Here is a 22,238-nt window from a genome sequence, read left to right on the forward strand (position 1 = left end):
AGGAATGATTAGATATATAATAACCATTTTCTATTAATTTCTAATGAGAGGAGAAACTAAACAGTAGTTTCATTTAGGACATAATGAAAATAAAATTTTCTGTTCATAGGATTTTTTTTTTTTTTGTTTCAGAGAAGATTACACTGTACTGCAAAGGAATGCTTGAGAATAATGTTTACAAATCTAGTTATTCATGTTCACTTGAAGACACATAAGTCCTTTATATGAGTCTTACTTAACAAGGATGGACATTATGCATTTAGCTGAATACAAGCAAACATTTTTTTGTAGATGTTGAATGAGCATACCTAGTCATATATGTGATGTCATAAATGATGATACCACCTTTCTCTATTTACTTGTGCTATATTTGAATACAGTGACAGCATATCTTGAACTTTGTAAGGTGTAAGGTTGTTCCAATTCTCTGAAGGTGTCTTAAGTCTGAGAACTACACTGGCCCAGAAATACCTACCTAAATGAACAGGTGAGTTTTAAAAGCATTTGGATTCTTCTTCAGTTGAGATTATCCAAGACAGAGAAGAATTCTCAAATGTCCCTTTCATAGTTCATCAAATCCTGATGATTCTCTTAGCTTTCCATATTTATATACGTGGCAGTAGTAATACTGGTGAATGACAGTAAAACTGTTTTCCCCATACTTTATGATGCAGCTGCCTTTTGTTAAATCAAGACTTTGAAGGTACAAATTCAATCTTGTACATTATGTTTTCTAAATCAAGAATCATTTTCTGTTTCACAAATTTCATAACAGGGGAAAAAATTGCCAGAACTACAGTTCTGTACTAGAACTGCAAAAAGCAGTGGTAGGCATGCTTCACAATGCATGATCAAATCAAGTACTAAAGCAAGTAAATACACTGGAAGTCTTACATACATGACAGCTTAGAAAAATCGCCTTCACTATCTAATGATAATGCACAGACAATATTTCCACTACAACTGCTTATGAAGTGATTAATTGCACAGATATGCATGCACAGATAGACTTCAATGAAACTATGTGTGGGTCTTACAAAAAAAACTCTGCTTCTTTTATACTGTTAGGAGATATATATTTTTTTTAAAAAAATCAAATTACTTTGGACTGTAACTGGGCAATGTGGACATTATTCAGGCAGATACTATAGCTTCTTGTTCCTCCAAAATCTCATGTACCAAGGAATTTCACAGGTGAATGGAAAGTTAAAGCTCAGAGACTGAAATAGGTTAACCTCTGTTTCATAAAACTGTGGCCAGACAGTTTTAGAGTCACTAGGAAAAGAAGTGAGGTAGAATTCCATTTAGTCCATTGCATATCAAGTATTTGACTTCATTTATTCTTATGTGCTAATTGATAGACTATTATATTAAATATTTCAAAATATGAATCTGAGAATTCAAAATATAAGCTCTGTTTACATCGTTCAACAATGTGAAATGAGAATATTGGATTTCATGACCCCTAGCAACATCTAAAATCATTCTTTTTTGTCAAATAATTGCCTCAACCCCTAATATAATAGAAGCTAGAAGAACTACATTTTTAAATTTATCTGTAATAGACGTTTTAGTATGTTTGTTAATCAACCTGATTGTTTTCATTTACTAAAGTGAAGTACTTTGATTAAGATTGGATTGGATTCTGAAAATTATTGTAGCTCATGTTAATGCATTCACTATTTCAGCCAATGTAGTTAATATATAGAATTAAACATTAAAATCTAAAGTCTGTCAGAAATATATAACTTAGTATTTAATCATATCTTTATCCTTTAATTATTTAATTCAATAACATATCTGCTCCTAGCAATTTAGGTTAAAGTTATTCAATTTGGGAAGTGACACACAAGTAATCTGTTTTATTGAATAATCTTTTGAGTAAAGAGAGTAGGAAGGGTTTTAAAAGGATCTTACAATATCACAATATTCACCTATAAAAAGATATGCTTTGTTATAGCTATTAAATATTGTTTCTTATGTTTGTATGCAGTAGTCCTTGACTTACAATCATTCATTTAGTGACCATTCAAAGTTACAATGGCATTTTAAAAAAGTAATTTATGACTGTTTTTTACACTTATGACCATTGCAGTATCCCGATTGTCACATGATCAAAATTCAGACCCTTGACAACTGGCTCATATTTATGACAGTTGCAATGTTGTGGGGTGATGTGATCACCTTTTGTGACCTCCTGACAAGCAAAGTCAATGGGGAACTCAGATTTACTTAACCATGTTATTAACTTAACAACTGGGGCAAGAAAGATAATAAACTGGGGCATTTAACAACTGTCTTGCTTAGCAATGGAAATTTTGAGCTGATTTGTAATCATAAGTGAAGGACTACTTGTATTTGCAGTTTCTGTTTTCTTTGGTACTGAACAAAATGCATCATTATTTTTATTTGGGATTGGATGGCTTTATTTATTTATTTATTTATTTATTTATTTATTTATTTATTTATTTATTTATTTATTTATTTATTTAAAACACAAAACTAAACCATTAGATACTCAGCCTGGAGCAACAACTTTACTTAGATTTTCCTGCAAGTTGTTCCTTTGATAAATGGGATCATTCCTAGCAAGTACTTGGCACAGATAATGCCATGGATTACATGTTGTGTTCACTCCAGAGCTGAAGGATTTATTTTTCTTCTATCCCTGAAGGACACAATTGAATTAGTATAACTCTAATTCAACTGGCAATAGCTTTGCTCTTGTGGGTAAGTGGCACCATTGTCTATCACTATAAAAATTAGGGTATAACTTTCTCTGTGTGACTCAGAGTTTCAGAATAATCTACTTTATTAAATCTCTTTAATGTGTAGGAGGGGGAGGGTTAGTTAGAGAGTTTAAAATAACTATTTTTAAATCTTTGTTTAAACACAGTTAAAGTGTGTAACAAAACTCAACAAGAACTAAGCGAAACCAAATATGTATATATTTTAAAATAACAGCAATATAATTTAAGCATTATCTCTGGTGATAAACTCTTGGGTTTGCTGGTCTGTTTGTATGAATATGATAGGGCACAGTAATGAGAACATTTTGGTAATAGAAAGTACCTGCAAAATCTCTCTGCTTTTAATTACAATGACAAAAGCAAAATCATGGTATTGCACTAAACTTCCACATCAGAATTGTATGAAACACTATGACTCATAGAAAAGAGGCAAGCCTAGCCAAATACTAATACAAAATACTATTTTTCTACCCTCTTGTCTATCTCCATGCATACCATTGCTTTTATTTTTGGTGGGTGGAAGGTAGTGGAGTAGAAGATTTTAAATCTTTGCTGGAAGGAGATCAGGAAGTAGTTTGCATCTAATTGTATCTGTCATGAAGTAAGATCAATTAAGGCATTTACTGAGGCTCACTTCCTGCATCGTAGACAAGGTGTTGAGGGTACCCCCTTTGAATGAAAACAAAATGGAGAGAATACTTGTAATGTGATGAAGAGGTGGCCCTGAGAAGTAGTTAAATAATGAAGAAGGGCTGTGGATGATAGTATGCGAGTATAGTGAGGAACTGTGCAATGTTGATGAGGAAAGTATGGGCTGAATAAGTACAGAATTCCACCTAGCAGGCCAACTATAGTACATTTCCAGAATACTTGCTTAGCTAAGATGAAACTGTGGTTTGGCAGTGTTGTGGTGTTGTGGTAGGAGTATTGTGGGTCACTTATAACACATTGAACATCATTTTGGATGTTTGAACAATACTTATGAAGTATTGATGAGGGATGAGATACAGTTTTGGGATGTGTCAGGAATGGGGAAATATGGTAGTTAATGGGGTGGGCCACTACAGAATAAGGGAGGCCAGTGGTGTGTTGCCAGATCCTGTTTCCAACCTTATGAGGATACAAGAATAGGAACACACACACACACACACACACACACACACACACACACACACACACACCGATTAATAGTGGATTTGGTAATTGAGCTGGAATAAGATCACTATCTGGAGTTTGGCCAACTTTTCTTTAATCAATCTATTCTCAATTTGTAAAAGTGAGGTCTAATCAGAATCTACTAATCAGAATCAGCTGCTAGATCAAATCCAAAATGTTCCTGAAGTAACTATAAACAGTCTCAGTGGTGCAGTAGTTAGAGTGCAGTACTGCAGGCTACTTCCGTTGCCTGCCGGCTGCCTGCAATTTGGCAGTTCAAATCTCACCAGGCTCAAGGTTGACTCAGCCTTCCATCCTTCTGAGATGAGTAAAATGAGGACCCAGGTTGTTAGGGGCAATATGCTGACTCTGTAAAATGCTTAGAGAGGGCAGTAAAGCACTGTAAAATGGTATATAAGTCTAAGTGCTACTGCTATTGCTAACTATAAATAGTACATATATTCTGAAACTGAGGCTCCATATTTTCACTGCAATAGGATATGCCAGTAGGGTAAATTGTCCAGCAACATTGTACGAGAGTCTATTACTTGTCTTTAGGAATCTAATGTAGCTGCCTCCATATAGTGCCCTTTTGTGATCCTTCAGATAAAGTTATTTCATGACTTTTGACAGCACTTGCCACAAATTGTGAGGGGTCCAAAAGATCTTGAGTCAGTTTGAAATGGAATATCAAGAAATTTTGATAGAGTGCAGGTCTTTGTCAAGACAAATCAAAATCAACTCCTGTTCCATAAGGAGGGAATTATTCCTTAATTTGAAAGAATATTGATATTCTTTTCTGTGGTGGTAGGTACAAAGATTGGCAATAAATGGCAAGATGGATGAGAAGCTCAAATGTCTTCTATTTGAGAGCAGAGTTCAACAAAATTAGCAAAAGTTGAAGAAAAGTATAAAGATGCGGCATTGTTACAAAAAGTCTCAGAAAGTAATACTGTGGGTAGGTAATTGTTAGGACAGCTATTTTCTTGTACTGGCTCTATATATATAGCTAAAAATAAAAATATTCACCTACTTAGTTAATGTAACATATTCATACCATATGGATAAAACGTATCATTTTCATTCACACACATGCTACTATTTCATTGCAGATAGATTTTGGATGTTCAGAAATGTTTAAAGAAGGTTTTCACTGTGAAAATGATACATTTTTTCTGTATCATATCAGCATGATATTAAAAAGTATTATTTTAAGAATAAATGTATAGAATAAGATAGATCTACATTTTGTTGAACATTTCTTGGCTCTTAGAAATCATTTTACTATATTTAGCATAAGAGTGGTATTTATTTTTTTTTGTCAGTCTGCTATCATTCTGCATAATTTCTTCATTCTACAAGATTCAATATTTTTACTTTTCTCTCTGCTTACGTTTTGTATTACTAGTATACAAGAACCTCTTTTTTTTAACTGTGAGAAAATCCTACAAGTGTTTTATCAAAAGATTCTTCCGTTTGTGTCTCACAATCTGTGATATATAATTTGGATAGAAGAGAAAAGATAAATAGTTTTCATTTTAAGCCCACAGAAAATGGTTTGTTCTGCATGAGTAACTGGTAAATCTTTTTTTTTTTTTAAGGAAAAATCTCTGCCATAAATTCTCTGCTCTCTTTAATAATAATAGGACTTTAAGTGGATGAGCAAGCTGATTTTGCTGCAATATGATGTATCAAGTCAAATCCTATTAAACATTTAATTCTACGGGCACTTAACATTTAAGTGGCATTTTTTTCATTTGATATAAGAATATACTTTGTTCCTTTATCTTGTAACAAAATTAAAAATTATGCCATCTGAAGTGCCTCAAATTTACAACAAAAGATTGCCCTTTCCATGACTTTTTTTTGAAACTTTGGCTCAAATGTAGAAAGAAAATAAATGTATAATATATAAAGGCTAATTAAATAGCATAAGAGATCTATAGCAACACAGATGATGCTAAAATATATGAATCTCATTTATAATAAACTTGCTTTCAGGCATATTCTTGTTCTTGTAGGCAGTTCTTGTAGCTATTGAAGAGGGTTTCAACCCAGAGAAGGGATAGCTAATGATACTAAAACAGATTAGGCAGCTTCTGTGCTTCTCATTAATTTGTAATCTGTCTAAGATTCATAAAGCATTCAAAGACACAATCCAGGGGAAGACTTCTGAAGAGGAAGTGATCATTAAGGAATCTTAATTTACTCCTTATTTATATTCATTTTATTTATTAAATTTCCTTGCCACCCATCTCACCACAAGGCGGCTTTGGGCAGTTTACAATATTAAAAACAGTAAATCCATATATACACACACAGAGACACACACAGTGTATGTATGTATGTATGTATGTATGTATGTATGTATGTATGTATGTATGTATGTATGTATGTATGTATGTATCTATACACACACACACACACACACACACACACACACACACAATACAAATTAGTATTAAAAGATAGGAGGGGAGGGAACAGGAAACATGGGGGGAGAGGTCCATCAATGACCTCCAGCATAATATTCCCCCATTGGGGCCCCTTCCAGAAGACCCCCAAGCGAATAAGAAACAGATTGTCAAAGGTTTAGCACTTACATCAAGCCCAACTCCAGTTAGTCTGACTGAACAAGAGAAACAAGAAATCTAATATCTGGAAGCAATTATGAATAGTACGCAGGAAATAAAACTAATACACTACACCTATATCTTAATTTTAAATCATACTCTATACTCATGTGCCAGTGGTGGGTTTCACTTACCTTTGCTACTGGTTTGCTCATGCATGCATAGAGCGTATTTGATGACATCTGGGCGCATGGGCGGAGCCTCCCACCACAGCTGCTACCAGTTCGCCTGAACTCGGGCAAACCAGTAGCAACCCAGCACTGTCGTGTGCATGTTTAGAGTTTAAGAAAGTTTACTGATCTATGAATCTCACTCATATTTTGAAAGTTTGTCTATATATTTTTGCTGATTGAGAAACAAAGTTTGTCTAGTGCATATTCAAAGTAAAAGGAAGCATTTATATGGGTGCATATAATTTCAGTATATCTACTTGGAATATAATTATAATATATTTTCTCAAAGTTCTTGCATTAAAAATAATAATAGCGAGGGGGTTTTCCTCTCATCAACAGTGGGTCAGAAAGTCTCTAAAAATGAAGAGATATGAGAGAAATGAGACATGGAGATGATCATAGCAAAATAATTTCAGTCACCTATAAATAAATGTAAACCATGTATGTTCTGAAAATTTCGTCAAATTTTGCCCCAACATACACACACACAAACACACACACCACATGCATATATACATACCCCGAAAATCTGCCCTCCATCAGCTTTATGGCCCCACAAAAGAATAGTTTCAGTACAAACTTAAATAAATAGAAGAATATAATGGGGAGGAAAGCATATGCATTTAATTGGATGGAAGAGCTTTTTGTGCTTAGTACATGCTCAATACAGGAAAAAATAGATTTCTTTTCCTACCCTGGTGTTCATATCAGTATAGGCACAGGTTTGGCCAATGAATTTATATTTTCCCAGAAACCTAATGAGAAATTGTTTAAAGACATAATTGAATTGTAAGGGGATATTAGAACAAGCATCATTGCAGATAGCAGAACAACATATGTAAATTCAGGTAGAAGGAGAAATTTTTTCACTGAGTACATAATTTGCAAACTGAAAAATAATGTCTGAAAAAGAAAGATTAGGTAACAGGTTTGCTGCATACAAGACTCTGAAATAATAACCACTGGCAGCTAACTGTATGACATGACAAAAATGCTGTAAGGTTTACTGAATCTATGTCTTGGTTACGTGATTTGCATAATTGAAAATGATATCTGGAATACTGGAACGGACATTTAATTAATGGTGCAGTCCAATATATTTCCACAGTATAATCCAATACAATTTCTCCATGGCTTCTCAGAATAAAAACCACTGATTTCAGTGGGACTTCCAAGTACATAGCAACAGTATAGCAGCTTTCAGTTAAAATCCTATCCATGCTGAACTATTAGCACTTATCTCTGAGTAATTGTTGCACTAATTATCTACAAATAAGAGATCTCACTGGTAAAAATAATCACATTCAATGTTAATCAATAATGTACCATAAATAATTATATCATATATTTTTTCCTTTGTATTATTTTGTTATGGTGCTTTATCATTTCCCCCCTTTTTATTTTATTCTTATAAATCTTGATACGAGGGATTCTTTCAATAAAATATTTGAACAGAATATTATTAATAAGTTACATTGTGATATTTAATGTGAATTAGTGTATTTCTTATTGGTAGAAGTATTAAAACTATTTGTCTACAATTGTGATATACTAATATCTGTCGCTAAGCATACAATTTAATATAATCCCTCCAACAAGAAAGCCAAATCATTTTTAGCATTTTCCTCAGAATCTCTATCACTGACAGAAACAGAAATGAAAAGTGAAAATGACAAGTGGCAGTGATCAGCAGGATCCTGAGGTATCCTGCATTTTAAAGATACTTCAGGCTAATTAAAAAATTTAACAATACATTGTTGTATTCTGTACAACACCTGAGTTATCCTTGAAAAACACTATTTTCTCTCATTTTTCATTTTGTATAAAATTATCATCTACCTATTTTTCTTACAACATATAAGACGGGAAAAGAAACATGCTTGAACCTCCTACTGTGTAATGTTACAGTAATGCAATCCTTCATAAAAGATTTTATGCCAGATCCCATAATAAATAAAATGCTTGGAAAATGGCTTTTTTTTTTCATTTGTTTGATATCTGATTCAAAAATGTAATCAAATCTTGTACATTTTCATGCTATTACAACAATTTGCTGGAGAGATGATTCTATAGCAAACTACAGATCAGTTCATCATTTAAATCATATTTTATTCTTAAATTCTAAATATTATGATTTAATATTATGATATAAATATTATGATATATTAATATTTTAAAGCAAGCAATATTAAAGTTTGCAGAAATTAGGATAACTATTTGTCTGAGATGATATAACAGTTCCTGCCTTGAGCAGGGAATTGAGCTAGAAATCCTCTAGTATCCTTCTAACCCTATGATTCTATGATTCTTTTGATTCTATAATTTCATATAGTACAATATACAATAAAACATAATCATTTACTAAAGCTCCTTTTCTTGTAGCATTTTAGGTCATTTGTCTATGAGTTTAAGATAGTAAAAATATCAGAACTGGACTTTGACTAAGATTGTAATTTGATTAAGTCTGTCCTAGTTGCATTTCAAAGCATTTCCAACTAAAATTAACATGATCCATAGCCAACTAATTCACTTGAATGTTTATATTTGAAATTGCATGTTTCAGTATACAATGACTTTACAACCAGCAGGCCCTTGAAACTTATTAGCACTCCACTTGAGGGGCTGATATAAATATGAAGCTAAAAGAAATCTAACATGGATCTCCAAAGTCTGCTTGCATTCTCATTTACTGAGAAATTCTGAAATCTCATACTTGAAAAAGAATTATTCAGAATAATATGTATCTGAGAAGGCCATACATTATTTATTTATTTCTGCATTTTTACAGCCACTCAGCGATAAGACTCAGCCTTATAACAGACAACTAATCCATACATATTTAAATATTAAAGCATACTAACTAGTAAAATGATGAACAGAACTGAACATATTTCTTATCAATTTGAGATTCGATTCAACCTGAGCCCAAAAACTTAGGGATGTGCCAAATCTGAACCACCTTCCTAAAGCTATGGAGCAACTCTAAGTCTAGGGGAAGATCATTCCAAATGGCAGAATCTGCCACAGAGAAATCATGCCTTCTGGGTACCACAAGAGAGCATCATTTCAGTGAAGGGGCCCATAATTTGTTTTTCCTGTCAGAACATGTGGGATGGGTAGGTACCCTCAGAAGCAGAGTTGGGGAAGTTATTTATGATATAATGAAGAGCAACATGTTAGAGGCAATTGTGTCTCAAAAAGCATATTTTAAGAAAAGTTGCATGTAAATGCCATGCCATATATGTTGTTGTAAACAAAATTGTACATTAAAGTAAGTTAGTATAACTATATTATATGAAATTCAAATTAATATCTTTATAAATGTAACAGACCTGGAATTGCATGCATTTTAAAAACCTGAAGTCACCAATACACTGGCCATATTAATCATGATTACCAATATTAAAAACACTTTACAACATGCATATGAATACATATACATAGGGATTAATTTTGCAGTTGTAATTAGAGCCTGCATTTCATCCAGGTGGTAGATGACCTCTATATATCCCAATGTAATAACATATTCAGCACATCACGGAAAGCATCTCAGAACACTGTTATAGATATGAACTGCAGCAATAAAGTCTTTGCATAAACAATAGTATTTGATGAGAAATTCTGAAGAATTTGCACCTGCAAGGATATAAAAGATACAAATCTGAAGTTTGGTAATTGAGATACTATAAAATAAAAGTTTAGATAAGATGTAGAATGCAGAGGGTGAACAGTTTCAGGTCATCCTTATCTTCATAGTCAGAAGTAGAATGTTTTGTTTATGTATGTCAGCTTTCACAAGAGTAGGCATCTTCCTGACCAATGATTAATGAAGCAGAAAATATAACTATAACAGAAATGAGATTTATTTAAGCAACTAGCACCTATCCTTACAGGAGGAGAGTCAGAGAGCATATGTTCCATGCAGGTGTACCTGGAAACAAAGGAAGAAGTGACCCAAGAGTAGCAAGGGCGAACAAAGTTAAACAGAAATAATATACTGTATACTGAATAAATATTCGTCTCAATACCCCACTGCCCATTGTGGTCAGTAGGTCATGAAGTGCTGAACAATCACTGCCTCTGAAATAACATTTCCTAAGGTACTGCCTGAAGAAACCTAACAGCAAAGACAATTTCCTTAAAATTCTCTCATTCATTCTCTCTCTCTCTCTCTCTCTCTCTCTCTCTCTCACACACACACACACACACACACACACACACAGACACACACACACACACACACACACACAGAGAGAGAGAGAGAGAGAGAGAGAGAGAGAGAGAGAGAGAGAGAGAGAGAGAGATTCTTTAGGATGAATTTATCCCAATAGCAATCATTCAGAAACAGAAAAAATGTAGATCCACAATAAACACGATGACAATGTTGATGATGATAATGATTCATCAACTTTTTTATGAGTGGGAGGAGGAGGTTATACACAACATACAACTTGCTGAAGACTGCTACAATATATCACATTACTATTTCACTTCTCAATTTTTAAATATATTGCCTCAGATACACAACAAAAAACCTATCTAGAGATCTGTATAAGATACTTCTTTATAGGAAAATATTACTTGATACCTAAAAGCTTTTTCAGAAAATACTATCTAACATAATAGCGGAGTAGAAATATTTTCAGTCATATATTGAGACTTGGGAGGTGGGGAGGGAAGAAAAACTTGAGAGGGTTTCATCCACAGGTATAAATGTTTTTAAGAAAGGAAAGAATGACTAGAAAGATAGCAGAGTTTTCTTTAAGGCTGTTGTGGGAAAGTGCACACATGCAGAAAATGATTCACTTGCTGCTATTATAACAGCAGTATTCCCTGTAGAAGAAATGATCTACTTATTTAATCCAATGCCCAGAGGATTACAGTTGCTGTTTTAAAGATTTTTTGAACTAAGAGATGCAATTACATACATGCAGCTAAACTCTTTAAGCTAAGTCATTGGCATAACATTTTTATAGATCTCAACTGACCCCTTTCTCTTACTTTGCCTTTCTGGAAAACATTCATTTTTAAGATATCTGCACTTATGTTTTTAAGTGCTATTTTATATGTGTCTTATTGGGCTTCAAATGCTGAAATATTACTGGAAGCTAGAGGCTAGAATACATTTATTAATATCTTGTTCTTGATTAAGATTTCTTCTTTCAAATAGGACTAATCCCTTCAACTCTAATGGATATCCATTTTACAGAGATGAACCCTACAACTTTCAGTGCTTGGAAGTTTCTTTGCTACTTAACATTCAGTGTTTTACAACAATCAAGAATTGTCCAGACTGCCATATGATGAATGTAGCACAACAATTTGACCTTATCCAATTTCCACAACTTCCCATTAGTGAAAAATGAATTAATTCAGTGAATTGTACATATATGGAGTGTCTAAGTACAACTTTAACTCACCACAGAAATGTCTCCTCAACTATCCTAAAGGCTACAGAAATATTTCTGTAAGGAAATATTTGTACCCTTTTCATGGTAGTCAAATTGGTCATCAAACAAGTTGTTCTTTATTGTATCTTCTATAATAATATTCATACCATCCTTGTTCACTCACTGCTTTCAAGAGTATGAGGCTGTACGTATAAGCTACCTATTCTAGATATCAATTTGTAAAGTGGCAAATTCTGAACAACAGCTGGTACAATCCAGTAATATTTTATTACATTTAATTCAATAAAAGAAATAAATTGTTATTTAAATGCTATTAACTTTAAAAATTAACTTATATACTTCCTGCTTTACTATTCTCCCTTATGTACTACACATACTGAGGTCTTAAATAGTTTAAAACTATTTAAAACTATTCATGCCTTCCTCTGTCCCTCCTTCCTTCCTTCCCTCCCTTGTCTATCTGTCTTCTCCCCCGTCACCCTAGATCTTGGTGATTTAAAAGCAATTGCCTTATCTATAAAAGTTAGAGCTTTATATGAAAGCAGGAAATGGACAATATTCTGGTACAAAAGAATTCCATATTCCATTTTTACTGGATCTTACTTTCACTCATATGGATCTTCATATACTTTAAAATCATCCCTGGAAACAGAATTCATGAGATCCACTAGTAACATCAGTTGTAGTGCAGAAGTGCAAACACCTGTTTGCAGTTCAAAGGCATGTTCCAGAACTGGATCCAGTTGAAGATGCTACTACGATTTTCCTACCCAAAGGAGTACCAAATTAAACAATATACTGAACTCCTAAATGTATAAACAACAATGCATTTACAGCCAATATAAGGTCATATTTGTTCTTTTCAATGTATATGTCAAAAGAACAAGATTTTATTCTTTCTGGATCATGTCAAAATCATTGGAATTCATAATTTTACAAGCATCACTAAGATACATAGATGCCAATAGCAATAAACCTTCATTACCACCCCCTATTTCCTTAAATAATGTCTTCCATATTTTTCTGTCATTTTACTCTTGCTGGTTCATTTCTGAGATTGTAACAAGAATTCATAAGCAGTACATGCATCAAAATTCCTACTGTGCTTAAACAACTTTCCAATGGAAGCAACAACAACACCATAATAATAATAGCTGTAAGAGTCCAGTGAGAAATGTAAGCAATTCCTTATATCTTTTACACAACTCATCACATACAAATGCCAGCTATTGACCATAGTGTAAGAGTTCCAAATATGTGCATGCCATTTATGTTCACATGAATAAAAACTGACCAGTGCTGATTTCAAGTAAAATAAACAAGACATAAAACATTATGTCCAGATCCGCATAAACATGTGTTACATATTGAAGAACAGCCGATTTGCCAATTAAATTTCTAAATGGCTGGGATATTATAACACAACTGAAGAATTCCTTTGATATTGATAATCTTAACATATGTCTATTACCTGGCCTGGGCTTTCTTCCAAGATGCTGAAGTGATGATTTAGTTTCTGGAAAAATAACTCAGTTCTGAAATGAAGGTTGGCAGAAGTGCTAGACATGGAATATTTACTCAGAACCAAATGGAATGAATTCTTTTAACAAAGGAACCTATGGCTATGCTGTCACATTCAGTAAGGACTTATGTGCCTGCCAAATACATCCCATACTTCTGATAATCTTTTTTTCTTTGTATATCTGCTATGTAAGATTGTAAAACACTGCATTACTGACAACAATTCTGTCACATTGCAATACTTATTGGCTAGTAGACAATGAAATAAAAGATAGATAGATAGATAGATAGATAGATAGATAGATAGATAGATAGATAGATAGATATAGATATAGATATAGATATAGATATAGATATAGATATAGATATAGATATAGATAGATATAGATACTATATAGATATAGATATAGAATTTATTGGCTGTCAATCTTGCCATAAGGCAACTCTGTGCAGCTTACAATAATAAATATATATCTACATTAAAACATAAATAAATTAAAATCAAAGATTAGGACATGTGGGGAGGACAGATGTGGAATTGAGGGAGGTGGGATCTGTTGTTAATCAACCACCTCCACTGTGCTGTTCCTCCTTTGGGATCCCAGACCAACTGGCAGAACCAGGTCTTTAAGCCATTATGAAAGGATAGGAGGGTTGGGGCCAACTCACATCAGAAGGCAAGATGTTCCAGGGGGCAGGAGTTGGATAACCAGGCTGATGTGATCCACAGCATGCCTCTTTTACTGGCACAAGTGGGACGGGACAATCCAAGTGGAGTGAGACAGTCCCTCAAGTAACCTGGACCCATGCCAGGTTATCCAACCACCTTCATATTTTTAGAGAAATGAAGGGGGGAGGCAAACAACAACAATAACAACAACAACACTGTTTTAATAATACCAATATTATTCATCTAAAAAAGAAAATTGTAGATGGTAATACTCAATAAAATGATTACCAATTGTTTCTTATATAACATCAAATTATGTCATTCAAGCAAACAAGGTGAATTGAGTGAGGTCTGGTTATTCTGTGATTTGATTGCAAGAGTTTCTTTTTAATTTTTAATTTAAAAACAATCATGCTGGCAATCAGTTAGGTTTCCATTATTCAAAGAAGACGTTTACATTCCTAAAATTAATTTTTCTTTGTATTACTGCAGAGTAAATCCTATTAGTATGAACATAGCATTTTTAATAAAAAGCGAAATTCCATAAATCATGATATGGAAAAGAAAAAAGTATTGTTAAGAATCAGATGTTAATTCCAAACAATCAATTTATTTATTATGTGGGTAAAAGTCAATAACTGTGATTTCTAATCTATCAGGCACATATCCTTCTGTCACTCAACACAGAACTTATTGATAGTGTATATTGTAAAGATAAATAAGCCATCTGTTACACGCAATAAAGTATTCTGAATACTTTATTGATTGCAATACAATAAATAACACTTTATTGCAGGTAACAGATTAAGGAAATTATTTGACTTTTTAGAAATAACATCTGCAGAATTCAGATATGTTTTATAAGTATTCAGCATTGTAATTAAATACATGTCTACTGAGGTCAATCAGAATAAATGCTGGATAAGTTGTACATTTATTCTTCTTATGTAATCAGTTTCAAAGAACAATGAATGAATGAATGAATGAATGAATGAATGAATGAATGAATGAATGAATGAATGAATCTATTTCCACAGATTTTTGGTGCTGCAAATAAGACTCAAACATCAACTAAAGGTCATTGCAAGTGTAAAATCACTGATCTTTTTCAAGTGATTTGCAATTAACTAGAATTCCTAAATACACTACGTTGTCTTGTGTCTTGAAACAGTAGCTGCAAAGGGCATTTGAATACCTGGCCATACTGGATAGTTACTATTGTTTTCTAATTACATATGTAGAAGAATATATATTTAGTTGGAATTTAATATTTGAACAATGTTATAATATTTTCACTTGTAACAATAGTAACAACATCTGAATCTAAAACCATCTAAAATCTTTTTTTCTTTCTGATGTTTAGAATTTTGTGAAGGGTACAGTGTTACAGTTACTCAAAGCTAAGGTTTATTCTTTTTTCTCCTTAATGCTACTGCTTATTCCAGAAACTTTGATGCCATGGGGAAAATAGAAGAGATAACATTAGGTTGTGGAGAAGGTAAACAGAGTACAGTATGTAAACAGAAAAGATGTAGAGAATATAAACAAAGCATAATGGAAAGGATAATATAAAAACCTACTGTACTAAGATATCTTTATTAAATTGTAAGCAAAAGTCTTTAGAAACAATCCCAATGATTTGAAAGTTGGATTCTGTTTATGAGGATCAATCCTTAAAGACAACTCAAATCAGAAAAATCAGTCCAAACCTGATTTTTCCCCAAACCTGGGGAAAAACGGCCTCTGGAGAGAAGCCTAGATTTTTGTTAAGAAACAAAAGGTGCTAAAGTAAAAAGGCTACTAGCGGGAGAGAAAGAAGCATGATTATATGATTTGGTATCCCTTACCTCTTTTTACACTTTATCTGAGATAATTATTAACAAATTATCTGAGATAATTTTTATGACTTTCATCATTCTGCATGAAAGACAATTGAACAGTGGCTTTGGATTTGTAAGGTATCATTACTTTGTATGTGTGACTTACACATGCAAGTAAATGAAAAATAACTATTATAAATAATTTTACCTGTTATACTTGAGGAAAGCAATGCATAAGGAAGGATTGTGCCTTGGTGCTCTAAGTGCTGTAGGTTATGCATGAGTAAGATCAGGAATAGGGAAGGGAAATGATGACCCTGAAGAGGTTTACAACTAGAGATATCCATATCCATAAATTTACCATAATAAGCTGGAGGCAAGCAAAAGCATATGAATAAATGAAGGCAGAGTGAACGATTCTGTTACCTTGACTTAACTGCTTTTCTGTTCTCTATTAATCTGCACTTATTTGAACATGCAATCTCCTCAGAACAGTAGAATATTAAGACACATCTCTAACAGTTCCCCCTGATTAAAATACAAACCTCTCTCTAGTTACCTCATTAGGAAAGCAAAGTGATATCCTTGGACAGTTTATATTGTAAAAGAGGGATGCACAAAAAGGGCCAATAAGTTATAATCTGTAGTCACCATCTGTGCAATTGTTGAAGATCATGTCCTCCTGATACTTTAGAGTTGACTGTGTTCTCTGAAGACACAATTCTAAACCTAGCACACCAAAAGCTAACTGATCCAGTGCAGTTGTGCCATATATTGTACAATATAATATAATAGTAAAATAATGCAGTTGATTTCTTTACAAAATGGTGGTGACTTATTAGAACAATAGTTTATTTTAGAAAAGGAGCACTAACAAATAGCTCCCAAGACACAATTGTCCAAATCCATTTGATAAAACACCAAAATGATACTTTGTAGTTTGGAAATAAACGACCAGTAGAGTTGATCTATAGGTAGAAATAAAACGTGGCTAAAATAAAGTAATACTTTAAATAATATAAATTAATGAATATACAACTAAGCAGATAACTTCAAAATGTCCATTCTATGATATCATGGGTAAAAAATTCAAATATCCCAGGGTGATCATATCTGAGAGTTACGTTCCCTTTGTTTTCAGTACTATCTTCCATAATATGCCATAATACTTTAAAGGTAGATTGGTTTTCCTGGGTAATAGAATTTGACTTTCTCTAATTAATACTTTACAATAATCTTATTTACCTCCTACCAGTCCATTAATTTATATTTATTTTTGCTAAATGTAGTGGTAAAAAATAGAAATATGTCTGGAATATATTTGAGGCAATTGCAAAGAATGTATTAGAAAACAACTGCTTCTAAAAGATAACAACAAAAAGAAGAAGAAAAACCAAATACTTCGAGCTCATCTACATAGCAATTTTGCAATGCTTTTTTCCTGTGTTGGAACATCTCTTGTCAACTGGCAACTGGCAACTTTCAGAGTGTTGGGTTTGGTTCTTGATTTCCCCTGGCTGAAATTCAGACATCAACAATAAGAAAAGCTACTACCAATCACTGTAGATAATGTGTGCTAGGCAGGTGGTTTCAATTATTATTTTTTTCTTTTGTCCAAAAAAGTTCTTCTAACAGCACAAGATTGCAGAGAAGAGTTCATTTCCATAACATAAGTGGCCTAGGCCCGGGATATTTGGTGGACCATCTGCAGCCAGCAACAGCTTCCCATCGCCCAGTGCACTCCCACAGGGAGGGCCTACTCACGGTGCCGTCAGCCAGACAGTATCGGCTGGTGACCCCCAGGGAGAGAGCTTTCTCTGTGGGTGCACCCGCCCTTTGGAATCAACTCCCTCTGGAGCTCCGGGTGGCCCCCGACCTTTGCTCTTTCCGCCGTGGGCTGAAAACTTGACTATTTCACATGGCTGCCTTGGACTGATGGGGATTTTAATCTGGGTTTTATTGAATTTCTTAATTTTAATTTAGACTTCTGTTTTAATGGTTTGTTCTGTTTTAATTGTTGTGAGCCGCCCTGAGTCCTGTGGAGATAGGGCGGCATATCCCAACAAATAAGTACTAGTGTTGCTCAAATATAGCCACCACAGAAGTATTTTTGTGGTTTTGATCTATATGATACACCCATTAATAGATACAGACTGTTGGAAACTTTTGTTGGAAAATGGTTGTCTGTCTGTGCTTTAATCAGCAGGATAATTCTCCAAAAATAAAATGGAACAGGACCCAAATTTGTTATGAGAAGAAACTGGAAAAAACAAATATACCATGTTTAAAACCAGGGGTCTATAGAGAAAAATATTCTCAAATAACATTTCACTTAATAAAGAATAAAATCTTCTTTTGTTTAGGAGAAACAGATGGATATGAATTCATTTTTATTAATTTTTTATTAGTTTATCAAAATATAAAATACAGAAATACAAAGAAAAATGGAAAAGAGGGGAAAAGAGGGGAAGGGAAGGAGGGGAAATGTAGGGTAAAGAGAAAAAGAAAAGCATTGACTCCTTTTGACACAGTAGATTAAGATAATAACATAAATCTTCAATTTTTTACTTTTATATGATAATATATATTAGCCATTTCTATAACACAAACCTATCTAATTAGCAAAACCTAAAATCAAAGTTTCATTTTTTATCTATCTCAAGCCCAAGTCCAAAAGCCATCTCCAAGTAGAAACAAAATTAATTGTGCTCTTTTCTTTAATCAAAGCAGTGGATTTAGCCATCTCTGCTAACTCCATCAACTTCTGCAGCCATTTGTCCACTGTGCGAATCAAAGTATTCTTCCATTTTTGTGCATAGATTATTCTTGCTGCTGCCAGCATCTATAACATCAAAGTTCCATTTTTTGCAAGTGCTTTATCCATTAAGCCTAAAAGAAAAGTCTCTAGTTTTATCTTTTTATTCACTTTAAGAATCTTCTGTATTAAGATGTGACTCCAATAGTCCACCAGAAATGGTAAAAAGTTCCTTCTTTACAGTTACATTTACAACATTCATTTGAGGTATCTTTATATAGCCTTAACAATTCATCCACCGTACATACCCAAAAGCAAAAAAATAAAATAAAATTGGACAAAAATGTATATGTGGTTGGGAAAAATGGTAAAGCAACATATTGATTTAAAACCAAAAATATTTTTGTTGGGCATTTTACCGAATAAGTATAAGAAGGGGAATACATATTTGATTTTACATGTATTGACTGCAGCCAGAATTGTATTTGCACAACAATGGAAAAGTGAAGAGATCCCTACAGATGAAAATGTGATTTAAAAAATATTAGAATGTGCAGAAATGGATAGATTAACACTTACAATTAAGGAAAAGAAAGAAACTGAATACTTTTTGACTTGGGACTTATTTTATCAATGATTAGCTGGCAAAAACAGAAGTAAGAAACATGGAAATATAAGAAAAGGACCAATGAAAAAAGGGAGGTTTGTTAAAACGGATAAGCAAGTATCAATATTATTATTATGATGATGATGATGATGATAGAATGAATATCAATGTAGTGAACATTGTTGTGAACACTTTGATGATTATTTCCTAAAATCATTTGTACCCAGACAACACACTGTTCAACCAAAAATGGAATTTTTATATGTTACAAAATAAAAAACTTTATGCAAAAAACAACAACACAATTCGTCCAAGTTAAATACCAATGGTACTTCATCTTATAAAACTTTTCTTTTAAATTATAATTTAATGTAAATGTTAAATCTTTTGTCCACATGTCTTCCCACTGTTCAAGATTCATATGATATCCAAAATTCTTTGCCCACTGAATCATACAATATTTTATATACTCATTCTCCAAGTTCAATTTCAGCAGCAATTTATAAACCTTAGCAATAATATTTTCATCAGTACCATACAATAGGATTTCCTATTCATTTTTTACAAAATCAAATCCATAGCTTTTTTAAAATTTAATTTAAATCTTTCTTTCCATTGTAAATATGTAAACCAATGGCAAACACATCCTTAAAATTCCAACTCCTCTTTAGTTTTGAGGATAGGGTCTCCATAATTAAAAGATATTATTTGACCATAAATCCACCAATCTGGCCTTGCCACTATTTCTTTTCTAAAAAAAATCTTCCTGGAGTGACACTCAAAGGGGCATCTTCACAGAGAACCTTACTTTATATTTATTCCAAACTTTTAGAATGGCATATCTAACAAAGTGATTGTTGAAATCAACATTTACTTTAACCTTACCATACCATAAATAGCCGTGCCATTCAAATCTTAATTCACGGCTGTCCAAGATGAACATAACTTCAAAATGTTGCCAATTAATTCATTGTAAGCCTTTTCTCATCCTTCTTCATCGCAAAGAACTGTACAGAATATATGCAGCCAACTTTGCGTTTCCCAGTGCATTTATCAATTCAAAAGCACTTCAGAATAAAATGAATGGATAATAAAAACATTTAAACATGCACCAAAACCATATATATGCACCCAAGTGATTGTACCTTCCAAATACAGAGATATTCATATAAGTAACACACATGCATCTATCTGTACTAGTTCTCTTGAAGAAAATAAGTTATTATTATTTAGCAAATTAATATGGCTGCCCAACTCACACATAGTGACATAGTGAACAGGTTACAAAATTAAAAATACAAAGATACATAAGCCTTCCACCCACCCACCTCCACCCAACAGCCACCTGGCTGCAATAGACAATCAAACCAACCATTTGATAAGTTCCATATCGACCTATGGTTCCCAAGCCAGCTGATAGAACCATATTTTGTAGGGCCTATTGTAAAACGATTCTTATCCCTAGGAAAATGATATTTTATAGGAAGGAATTCACCACAAAGAAGACTTTTTTCCTTGGTCCCACTAGATGTACTGTTGTAGTGCGGGAATAATGAGAGGCACAAGCAGGCTAGTGACAACAGCTCTTTAATTCAGGGTAAGACTTCAGCAAAGGAACACAGGCAACAGCCCTCTTTATATACTTTTCAGGGGCAACCGTTAACCAATCACAATTCACAGAGCATTTGAATTTCCCGCACAAAATAGATACATACAGAACATGTACTACAGTGATAGATGGGACCACAACATATTCTGTCTTGCTGCTCTGTTGGACCAGGTAGATGTAACGATTTGGTGATTTCTTAATTCTATTTATATCTGTACCCCACAATTGATGAAAGAACCAGATATTTATTTGTGTGTGTATATATATTTGTGTGTAGGGGAGTTTTAAAAAGTCACCCTCTGACATCATTTTAAGGTATTAATTGAAAGCTGTAATATGCTGCCAATTGTCTCCATTTTCATGCATATACATGGTATAAATATAGAATATTTATATTGAAGTTATTGGCAGGCTCAAAATAAATTCAATCCAAGCTTAATTTTGAATTTGTATAACTGAAGGAAATAAAGCAGCCACCGTGCATTAAAACGTCTTGGAACAGCTCACCAAGTACAATTAACAAAATAAGTTGCCTGCTTTTGAGATTTAGAGCAGGACACTTTATTTTGCATTTAGCATCAAGTTATTTATTTATTTATTTTTATTTTACTTCAAATTTATATACCGCCCTTCTCCCTAGGGACTCAGGGCGGTGTACAGCCAAATAAAAACACATAATAAATACATTAAGAACAGATTAAAAGGAAATATCTCAATTTGGCCCAAAATTTAAAAAGACAAACAAATTTAAAATCATTTAAAAATTTTGTTAGTTATGAGTGATTTCTGCTCTTTCATTACCATTTAGAACTCATTTATACCCTTTGTAGTCTTTGATAAACATAAAACACGAAACTTTCTTAAATTCATAAATAAGCTATTCATAGAACAATACTCCAAATATGTAGATATATAGTAATGATAAATAAAATAGAATAACAGAGTTGGAAGTGACCTTGGCAGTCTTCTAGTCCAATCCCCCTACACCACTTCAGACAAATGGTTATCAAACATCTTAAAAACTTCCAGTGTTGGAGCATTCACAACTTCTGGAGGGAAGCTGTTCCAGTGATCAATTGTTCTAACTGTCAGGAAATTTCTAAGTTGCTTCTCTCCTTGATTAGTTTCCATGCA

At 33.2% G+C, this 22,238-nt stretch overlaps 1 long non-coding RNA gene across 1 annotated transcript in view; it reads left to right on the plus strand.

Moving 5' to 3' along the window:
- The first annotated feature begins 360 nt into the window (after window positions 1–360).
- Window positions 361–22,238, plus strand: part of LOC117671127 (uncharacterized) — a 41,417-nt gene continuing 19,539 nt past the window's right edge. Inside the window, exon 1 of the long non-coding RNA XR_004592783.1 lies at window positions 361–487. This is a non-coding gene — a long non-coding RNA (uncharacterized LOC117671127). The remainder of the gene's footprint in view (window positions 488–22,238) is intronic.

Source organism: Pantherophis guttatus, chromosome 5 (genome assembly GCF_059756535.1).
Source record: "Pantherophis guttatus breed Tessera chromosome 5, ASM5975653v1, whole genome shotgun sequence".
Lineage (NCBI taxonomy): Eukaryota > Metazoa > Chordata > Lepidosauria > Squamata > Colubridae > Pantherophis > Pantherophis guttatus.